This window comes from Arvicanthis niloticus, chromosome X, assembly GCF_011762505.2.
Source record: "Arvicanthis niloticus isolate mArvNil1 chromosome X, mArvNil1.pat.X, whole genome shotgun sequence".
NCBI classification, from domain to species: Eukaryota; Metazoa; Chordata; class Mammalia; order Rodentia; family Muridae; genus Arvicanthis; species Arvicanthis niloticus.
The window spans coordinates 1,721,160-1,731,430 of record NC_047679.1 but is presented as its reverse complement, the minus strand read 5'-3'; positions in this window follow the sequence as shown (position 1 = coordinate 1,731,430).

The window sequence follows — 10,271 nt, the reverse complement described above, 5'->3', positions numbered from 1 at the left end:
TTCCAATCCAGTGGTCACACAGATGGATCGGGTTAAACTGAATGGGTCACAGAATAAATCCAAAAGTCATGAATATGAGATACTGGTAGCTATGGCTGGAATGAAAGAAAGATAAAAGAGGGTATGGGGAAGAGAATGTATGTATTATGAAATCAGAAAATATTGTTTGTGTGTATATATGTGTGTCTTATATATATATCCATATATATAAGAAATTGTATATATCAAAAAGTGGGTCAGTTAACAAGAACAATTAGTAAAAAATGGATAGAATGAGAAAAATAAAAAATTACAACATGGCAAATACCATAATAATTGTTGCAGGCAAGACTTACCTATGTTAAAATCAGTAGGTGAAATTTTGAAGAAAGATGAGGATTAGCATAGTGGCAAAAACATTTCTTTACAGTTTGTATCAATGTCAAAGGGAAAGGCTTTCCCTGCAGGAGAGAAACTTGGCAGCCACTAACTAAACCAAATAATGGAGTAGCCTGTGCCCCTGTGGCGATGTGGTAGTAAAGGCACAGCAAATTTCTACATTGTGCTGGCAAAACCTGCACAACTTTACACTAATTGTTGGGAAAAAAATCACTCCAAATTAAAAGTGCTGTTAAGGAGTAATAGAACTTTCGTTAAAAGTTTTACAGGTTACTACTGGGCTTGATATAGTATGCCTTTAGTCTCAGCACAGAAGAGGCAGAGCCAAGAGGATTCTGTGAGTTCAAGACCAGCCTGGTTTACATAGTGAATTCCAGGACAGCCAGTGTAAGACCCTATTGAAAGAAATAATGACAGAAAGAAAGAAAGAAAGAAAGAAAGAAGGAAAGAAAGAAAGAAAGAAAGAAAGAAAGAAAGAAAGAAAGAAAGAAAGAAAAAAGGGAGGGAGGGAGGGAGGGAGGGAGGGAGGGAGGGAGGGAGGGAGGGAGGGAGGGAGGAGATGTTTAGAAAGTTCACAGTCACAAAAGGCAAGACTGAAGAACTGTCACAGATTAGAGAGAAAAAGAAGAAGAAAAGATATAATAAGTATATGTGACATGGGATCCCAGAGGAGAAAAAGGCACTTGTGGGATTCTGGAGTAGCTAAGACTATTTGCACGGAAGAAATAGCTTGATTCTTTATGTAATAGCAACGCTCCTGGTTTGAATAACTGAATTTGATGATACAAGATGCTTACAGGAGAACACATAAATATCTACTGACCTACTGAAATAATTTGTACCATTTTTGTAAATGTACAATTATTTCAAAATTTGAAAAAAAATGTTGGTTGAGAAGGAGAGAGAGAGAGAGAGAGAGAGAGAGAGAGAGAGAGAGAGAGAGATTGTGTAGGCAGAGAAAAGAGAAAAATGTTACATAGCAGAGATGTGTGGCAGTGACCAAATATACCAGCCAACATTAACAACAGTGAAGGTGCCATGGATTAGAGATACAAGAAACACAAAACCAGGGTGTGGTGGTTTGAATAAGAATGGTCCTCAGAGGCTTGTAGATTTGGATACTTGCTTATGGGGAGTAGCACTTTTTGAAAGGATTCAGAGATGTGGCCTTGTTGAAAGAAGTGAGTCACTGGAGGTGAGCTTTGAGGTTTTAAGAGCCTGTGCCAAGTCTTTTTGCCAGTGGAACAGAATGTAGCTCTCAACTATTTCTCCAACACCACTTCTGCTTGTGTAGCACCTAGCTTCCCACCATGATGATAGTGGACTAAACCTCTGAAACTGTAAGCAAGCCCCCACTTAAATGTTTTCCTTTATAAGAGTTGCTGTAGTCATAGTGTCTCTTTACAGAAATATAACAGTGACTAAGACACAGGGACATTCAGCTTCCTTAAGTTACAGAAGCACCCCTGACTTTCCACTATCTGATCCACTGAAAGATGAGCCAGTCTGAGATTTGTCCAGTTAACTCCAACAAGCCTGCACCAGCCCAGTGAAAGTAGAGCTGGGCAAAACCTTGACAAGAACCTGGTGACAGCAAAACCACAGGTGAAATCCTACCTTTACTGAGAAGAAATTTCTCATTCTCTGAGAAGCCAAAGGCCTGAAAGTCTTATCTCTGGCATGAGAGGTTTGCCACTCATACTAGGCAACACTGATCAGCAACCGAGATTACAGTGCCTGGTGCCTGAAGTCCATTCTTCTGTCCACTCACTCTATTGACTAAAATCTTACCAAGTAATTTTGGATATCTGAATAATGCTTTAATGCTTAAAAGCCACTTCAAGAGATGGGTAATTTGGATGTTTGTGCCTTCCTTCATTTTTTTTTCTTTCTGACAAAATTTCCTCTTATCATCTTATTGCTACTCTAGCTAGTCCAAATGAAAAAACCTATACCCGGGCCCCAATACAATACCTGCAATTATTTTTAGCCCTTGAACCCTTTTTATCATGAGCAGTCATTTTTAATAGTGTTTTATCATACCATTTTGCTGCTAAATTACTCCATGTTAGATGAATGTACATTAGGAATTCGACTAGGCAAAGTAACAATACAAAAAGTCATTTCAGACTATTAGAGAAATGATAATTATCTTCATTTCAGATAGGACAGAACAGATTATAATAATGGTATTTAAGAGTGGGTACAATTTTCTGTATTAAAAGAAGTGGCTCTGTGAATATGGCGAAGAAAGTAGAGATGGCAAAGAGGATAAATTTATGATGGAAAAGTCTTACATGCAGTATGATCATGCTTTTATTACAAGGAAGTCGATGTCCAGTGTGCTAAGACACATCCTATTTTTGCTGTGTTACCCTAGATTGTGAAGGAAAGGCTCACCTTGGAAAGCAATTAAGAAAGGAAAGCCTAGTAAAGGAGGAAGGGTGTGTGGAGTCAAGGCACAAAGGGATTATCTTCAGTGAGGAAGAATATACAGGCAGGAAGGGCATATGCAAGTGGCTGAGCAAATGCTTATGGGTATGCATAGGAAAAAAGAATAAACGGATTAGAAGGCATATGCAAGTGAAAGGGTAAGAGCAGGTGAAAGACCACCTATGTGGGAAGACAGGTGAATAGACAGGTAGAGGAGAGCTTATGCAAATGAAAAGGAAAAGATTGGTAGAAGGGCTTATATGCAGATGAGAAAGAAGGCAGAGGCAGGAGGAGGGTTTATGTAAATGGAAGACAGAGGCAGGTAGGAGAGTTGATGCTGATGGGAGGGCTTTTGTAACTAGGAAGGCATAGGCAAGTGGGAGGGTCTACGTAGGTAAGGAGGCATATGCAGGTGGGAGGATATATAAAGTCCTTGCAGGTAATATCACTGAACTAGCTCTAGCTTCTGAACAGCATCTAACTGGTTCACAGTGACACAGCCTCGAGAAACTCATCCATCCTCTCTTATTCATCAAAGTCATCCCCACAGAACTTTGTTTTCTACCACACTCAAGAGGAGCTGCTGGTGAAGCTGGGACCTCTATTGGTCTACCAGGTCCTAGGTAGGTTTTAGAGCCCAGCACAATCGTCATAGTTGAAGCTGCATCTGTAGCCTGGCCCCTCACACAAAACAATCAGTAGTATTAGAAGACGAAGCATGCGTGCTAGCTGGTGCTCTCAGGAAGCAGAAACAATGATACAAGCAACAAAGTGATAGAAGCAGCCAAAGCATTTGAGAGGTATTGTGCTTGTTTCCTGGGATGCAGACTCTAAGATGAAGGTCAGTGTGCATCAGCAAACCAAATAAAGTGGAAAGGACAAAGATTCAGGATTGTGAAGGGCTAAAGGGATTGATTTTAAGAAACCTTGAAATCAATCTAATTGTATTGTTCTGACTGTTTTCAGAACCTTCCACATGCAAAGTGTGCTTCACCCATCAGTGATCAAAGGAATTCACAACGACAGAAGTCAGCAACGTAGGAGTGATTTGGCAAAACTAGAAAACAGCTACACTGGCCTTGTTCCTTGTTGACTATCAACTTACTAGTTCTTGCACTGGTACTAGAGGAGAATGTCAAGGTAATGTTTCATCACTGGAAAATACACTGTTGCTTCCCACCTGTGTTCCAAAGTCCATGCAACTAACGCTTTTGCCTCTCCCAGCTAGCTTTTCTGTCTTTGTCCAGTGGTACAGACTTCAGGCAAAAAAAGAAAGGTGTTATGAATTACCCTTTCAGTGCACAACAGCTGTGATTACTTTCCTTCTGCTGTATTATTTAATATGCTATGTAAAAGAGGGAGAAAGTATGGAAGAAAAAGAGAGACAGGGAATGAAAAAAGTTGCAATTGTAGGCATACTTTGTATTAAAAGTTCTCACATTCTCGTTCTTGGAAGAAAGTTTTGACTTAGGAGAAAAACTGAAACAAAGCCAATTCCCATGGGTATGGGGAATAACACCAGTGTGGGCAACAGGATTGTTTCTTACGATGGAGGAAAGCAGCATGAGAGAATGGTGGGAAGACAAAGAACGAGACAGAATGCAAAGAGATTGGTAGCCCTTGTGAATATTTTATATACAAATCCTACCAGCGTTTCCAACAGCAGAGTTCTAAAAACGTTTGCATCAATGACAATAACTTGGGAATAAGTGTTAATTTGGTCTTTCAAGGTTATTATCTTGCAGCATAATATTCTTGTTGATAAGCACATTCTATCTAGTGTTTGTAAGGTCTCCGTATAATCAGCCTGAATATCTAAGGTCAAATTGTACTATTCATAATTATGTTGGAAGAATGGCATAAATCAGTACTCTCCCAGGACAACTGAAACACATGGTACCCTAGACATGTTTAAAAAAATATGCCTTTCCCAGTAGGCGTCCTTTAAGACAATCATCAGAAATAGCCTCTCATAATTTCCATTGTGGAGCCCTATAGAAAGAGAAATGTTTTTGAACATTCTTAACTAACTTGATGTCCTATTTAGAGAGTAGGGAGGAGCTTTATTCCTTTGCTACCAACTTTGTAGGGAACAAAAATTCCAGAACAAATGTAAGAAAAGGAAACTTCTGGCACATGGCTACCATTTACTTCTAGATGTTCTAATGGTGCCATTCCAAATGGTTAGTGAGGATGGCATTCCTTCTCCTCCACTCCCAACCTCCTGGACTGAGGTAATTGTCATAGCCGCCTCTGCATTAGCTGGCTGTAATTGTGGACACTATGAGGAACTGCCTAAGATCTTCTTCAGAACAGAAGAACTCATTCCCTAAGCTATTGAGAATGTTAAACCATAGCTCTCTGTTAGACACTTTCAAGGATTGCCTTGGGTGGAAAAAATGGATCCCCTCATGCAAGACCTAAACCAGGGCAGCCATAGCATCTAAAGTCTGAACAATTCAAGTACAAAGGCTTGACTTCTTGTCTTTCCAATACCAGATTTCCCCTACAGATCAATAAAGGACTCTGTTTGAAGCAGAAGTTTAAGCCTTCCCTCTTTAGGTGTTGCTGTCTCTTCCTTCCCATAGGTATTGATCCCAAAAGAAAGTCCAATAAACGAGGTAGCAGATTACTGAGGGCCTCCTGCTAGTCTCTTCCTAAGACAAACACTGTCCTATTCCAGACAGGTACCTAGTGACTTGCATAAAGCAATGAGCAGAAGAAGTGTGTGCATAGTATATGCTTGGTGAGTGAATAAATGTGTGCTAGAGTAGAAAGATGGGTTAATTTACACAGTGGCCCAGGGCAGTACTTCAGCTCTTTAGAATTACAAATGGCCAACTCAAGGAGAGGAAACTGCAGGAATTCAAAGGGTCATGGAGGGGCTTAAGAGCACTGACTGCTCTTCCAGAGGTCTTGAATTCAGTTCCCAGTAACTACATGGTGGCTCACACCATGTAATGGGATCCACTGCTCTCTTCTGGTGTGTCTGAAGACAGCTACAATGTACTCATATGCATAAACAAATAAATAAATAAATAAATAAATAAATAAATAAATAAATAAATAGGTCATAGAAACGAGGGAGATACAGAAGGTTCATGAAGAGACAATTAAAGACAAAAAAAATCAAGACAACTCTCTAAGAAAGATTCCTTGCTCTTCTCTGGCCTTAGTTACTTTTCACAGCGCACCCCTCTGTTCAGAATATAGGCCATGTGTACTGCCTATAGGGTTTTGGACAGCGAGCTTCTTCTATAGCAGTTAGAATTGACATTGGCAACACACCAGCACTGAGGACTAATAGCAACCTTATTAGATCACCTTCTCTTCTCGTCTTACATTTCCACAGAACAAAGGCATTGCCAGCCACAAGATGGCTTCACAATGCACTTGCCCTGAAGCCAATACTAACTACAACAGGCTGAAAACCTGCTCAAAATCTAGCATGGGGAAACGAAAAGAACCCTCAGCTACTGCCAGCCTTTTTTTTTTTTTTTTTTTTTTTCTGGAGAAACTATGACTTAGTAAAAGGACTTCTGAAAGTGATTAACGCATGAACTAACAAAATATTTTAAATGATGACGTAAGTGGATGGTACTTTCTTAACAATAAAGTCAATGCCTTTTTGAAGAAAAGAGACATTTAGAAGAAATGCCTTTAGGTTATATTGAACTCCCATGTTCCTTATTGGTCTTTTAAATAACAATGGCCTAGAGAAGAAAGCCTCTCCCTCACTATACCTTATTCATCTGTGTTAATTACATCAGGCTGAACAAACTAATCCCAAATACTCAACAGTATTCTTAGTGAAGGCAGCCCTTATTTTAAAAAGCTTTGACTTTTCTCCCAAGTAATTATGCCTGATTGCAGGAGGAAAAAAGCATTCTTCAATGTGTGCCTTATAAAATCCACAGTAAATGTTAACTACATTTCATCCCATGCACGTAGATATGGAAAATATATTTATAAAGCATGAGGCTGGAATCAAATAATAGGTGTGCACTTTTTTATAAATTTTATTTATTTACTTATCTTTTATATGTATGAGTGTTTACCTGCATGCATTTTCTGTGTGCCATGTATGTACCCAGTGCCTACAAAGGCCAGAAGGTTATCAGGTTTACCAGGATTGGCATAACAGGAAATTACTACCTGATGAGGGATCTGGGACCTAACCTAAGTCCTCTACAGGAGAAGTAAGCACCCTGAACCATCTCTCCAGCCCCAGGTGGGCACTTTCTTACTGGCAACATTCAGCAGGGGTATGTGAGCTCACTGCAGTTTGGCTCCTAGTAAAACTAGAATTGAGTATTATGAAGTCAGTCAAAGAACAAATAAAGAGCAGCCAATACCAGTTTTTCATGGATGCCATAATTATGCAGGGTTCACATACTTAGTTAATTTCTAAAGGTTATAGGTGAGTTTCAGAAGTGAATTTCTAGAGATGCTTAAAAATTACCATCTTTAAAGGGAAACTGTTGGCCAATAAACAGACTAACAGTTCAAATTTAATAAGCCATGATTTAAGCTCTAACATTCACAGTTACTCCTAGAATAGCTGTTTCAACAGTATTCTAAGTTCACCCTATGCCTACACCTTTGTGGAAAAACACTGACAACTACTTGTAGTCCTATAACTGAGTGGTGAGAAGAGATCATGTAAAATGTCAATAATAAAAGAGATGAAGCACATTTTCAGAACCTGTTTCACCATTCTTTATCTTGTACTCAGAAATGAAAGGGAAGAAAGAATAGGTATATATATATATATATATATATATATATATATATATATATATATATATATATATATATCAAACTAAACTATACAAGTTTATCTACCAGAAGGCACAAGTTTTATATAGAGCATGGAACCATTTTTATTTTATGCCCAAAATAAGAGTATACAATTGGAAGAATTGTGAAAGGGAAAGAGTCAAAGCTAATATTTATCTTCAAACTGGGCTGGGGATAAATGGAATAAAGGGATAAGCTTCAGGTATGTGGGTTGTAGTATAGATCTACCAGTTGGGACTGGTCACCCCTATAGTCACTTATTCTCTGCAATTTGGCCAATTGTAAATTTTTTTAATAGTCCCCATCTGCTGCACAATGAAGCTTTTTAAATGAAGGGTGAGGCCTTCCCATCTGGGCCAGAGCACTGAGCAGATCTTGGGTGGCAACTCTGCCCCCAACCTCCAAGAAGCCAGAAGAAGCAGGGATCCCAAGCACTCTAACTCAGGCAGTATCTTAGGTAAGCAGACAGCAGGGCCCGCCCTAAACAGGGATTAACTTGGACCCACAAGGACCCAGGAAGTCACTCCCCGCCCAGAACACTGGTTCCTTCCGGTCTGTGCCAGAGCACTGAGCAGATCTTGGGTGGCAGCTCTGTCCCCAACCTCCAAGAACCCAGAGGAAACAGGGATCCCAGGCACTCTAACTTGGACAGTGTCTTAGAAACTAATTCTCAGATCTGAGGCCTGGACCAGACCTCTGCCAGGTCTGCTGTTGTGTGGACCCTGGATTCCACCTGAGACATACTGGAAGGTCCATTCAACCCAGAGCCACAGAGGAACAACTGAACTCAGAGCATCAGACAACATATCCTGAGATACTCTAGAGGAGACACTGCGCCCAGAACAGCAGACACCTAGCTGGACTGCTACCTTGGAGGCACCATATCCTGAGGCATCCTAGAGGTACCACTGTAATCAGTGCAGCTGGAAAAGATCACAGAGACATCTGGACCCCTAGGAGATCAGACACAAGCTAGATAACTGGAAAGGCAGGCTTCAGTCAGAGACAGCAAGTACAGGCAGCACTGGAGTTAACCAGATGGCAAAAGGCAAGCTCAAGAACATAAGCAACAGAAACCAAAGTCACATGGCATCATCAGAACCCAGCTCCCCCATCAGAGCAAGCCCTGAACACCCCATCACACCAGAAAAGCAGGATTCAGAATTAAAATCACTTCTCATGATGATGATAGAGGGCTTTAAGAAAGACATAAATAATACTCTCAAAGAACTCAAGGAGAGCACTGGTAGACAGATAGAAACCCTTAAAGAGGAAACACAAAAATCCCTTAAGGAATTGCAAGAAAATGCAACCAAACAGGTAAAGGAATTAAACAAAACCATGCAGGATCTAAAAATGGAAGTAGAAACAATAAAGAAATCACAAAGGGACAATACCCTGGAGATAGAAAACCTAAAAAAAGATCAGGAGTCATAGACACAAGTATCACCAACAGAATACAAGAGATGGAAGAGAGAATCTCATGTGCAGAAGATACCATGGAAAACATTGACACAACTGTCAAAGAAAATGCAAAATACAAAAAGCTACTAACCCAAAATATACAAGAAATCCAAGACACAATGAGAAGGCCAAACCTAAGGATAATAGGTATAGATGAGGGGAAAGACTCCCAACTTAAAGGACCAGTAAATATCCTCAACAAAATTATAGAGGAAAACTTCCCTAACCTAAAGAAAGTGATGTCCATAAATATACAAGAAGCCTACAGAACTCCAAATACTTTAGACCAGAAAAGAAATACTTCCAGCCACATAATAATCAAAACATCAAATGTACAAAACAAAGAAAAAATACTAAAAGCAGTAAGGGAAAAAGGCAAAATAACATATAAAGGCAGACCTATAAGAATTACACCAGACTTCTCACCAGAGACCATAAAAGCCAGAAGATCCTGGACCGATATCATACAGACCCTAAGAGAACACAAATGCCAGCCCAGACTACTATACTCAGCAAAACTCTCAATCATTATTGATGGAGAAACCAAAATATTCCATGACAAATCCAAATTTACACAGTATCTCAACACAAATCCAGCACTTCAAAGAATAATTGGTGGAAAACTCCAACACAAGGAGGGAAACTACAACCTAGAAAAAGCAAGAAAGTAATCTTCCAAAAACCCCAAAAGAAGATAGCCCAAAAGCTTGGATTATCGAAGACTCAACCCACAGACCACAGACCACATGACGCTCATGAAGAAGGAAGACCAAGAGGGGATGCCTCAGTTCTACTTAGAACGAGAAACAAAAATACTCAAGGGAGCAAATAGGGAAACAAAACATGGAACAGAAACTGAAGGAGGGGCCATCAGGAGACCATTCCACCTGGGTATTCATCCCATGTACAGCCACCTAAGCTAAACACTGTTATGGATGGCTGGAAGTGCATAATGTGAGGAACATGACATAGCTGTCTCCTTAGATGTCTGCCAAAGACTAACACACTCAGAGGACGATGTTCACAGTTAACCACTGATATGATCAGGGGTTTCCCAATGGAGAACTTAGTGAGAGGACTGAAGGAGCAGAAAGGGTTAGTGACCCCAGGTGGAAAGCAACAATACCAAACAACCAGAGCCCCTCAGAGTCTAAACCATCAGCCTGGGAACACATAGGGAGGGACCCAAGACTCCA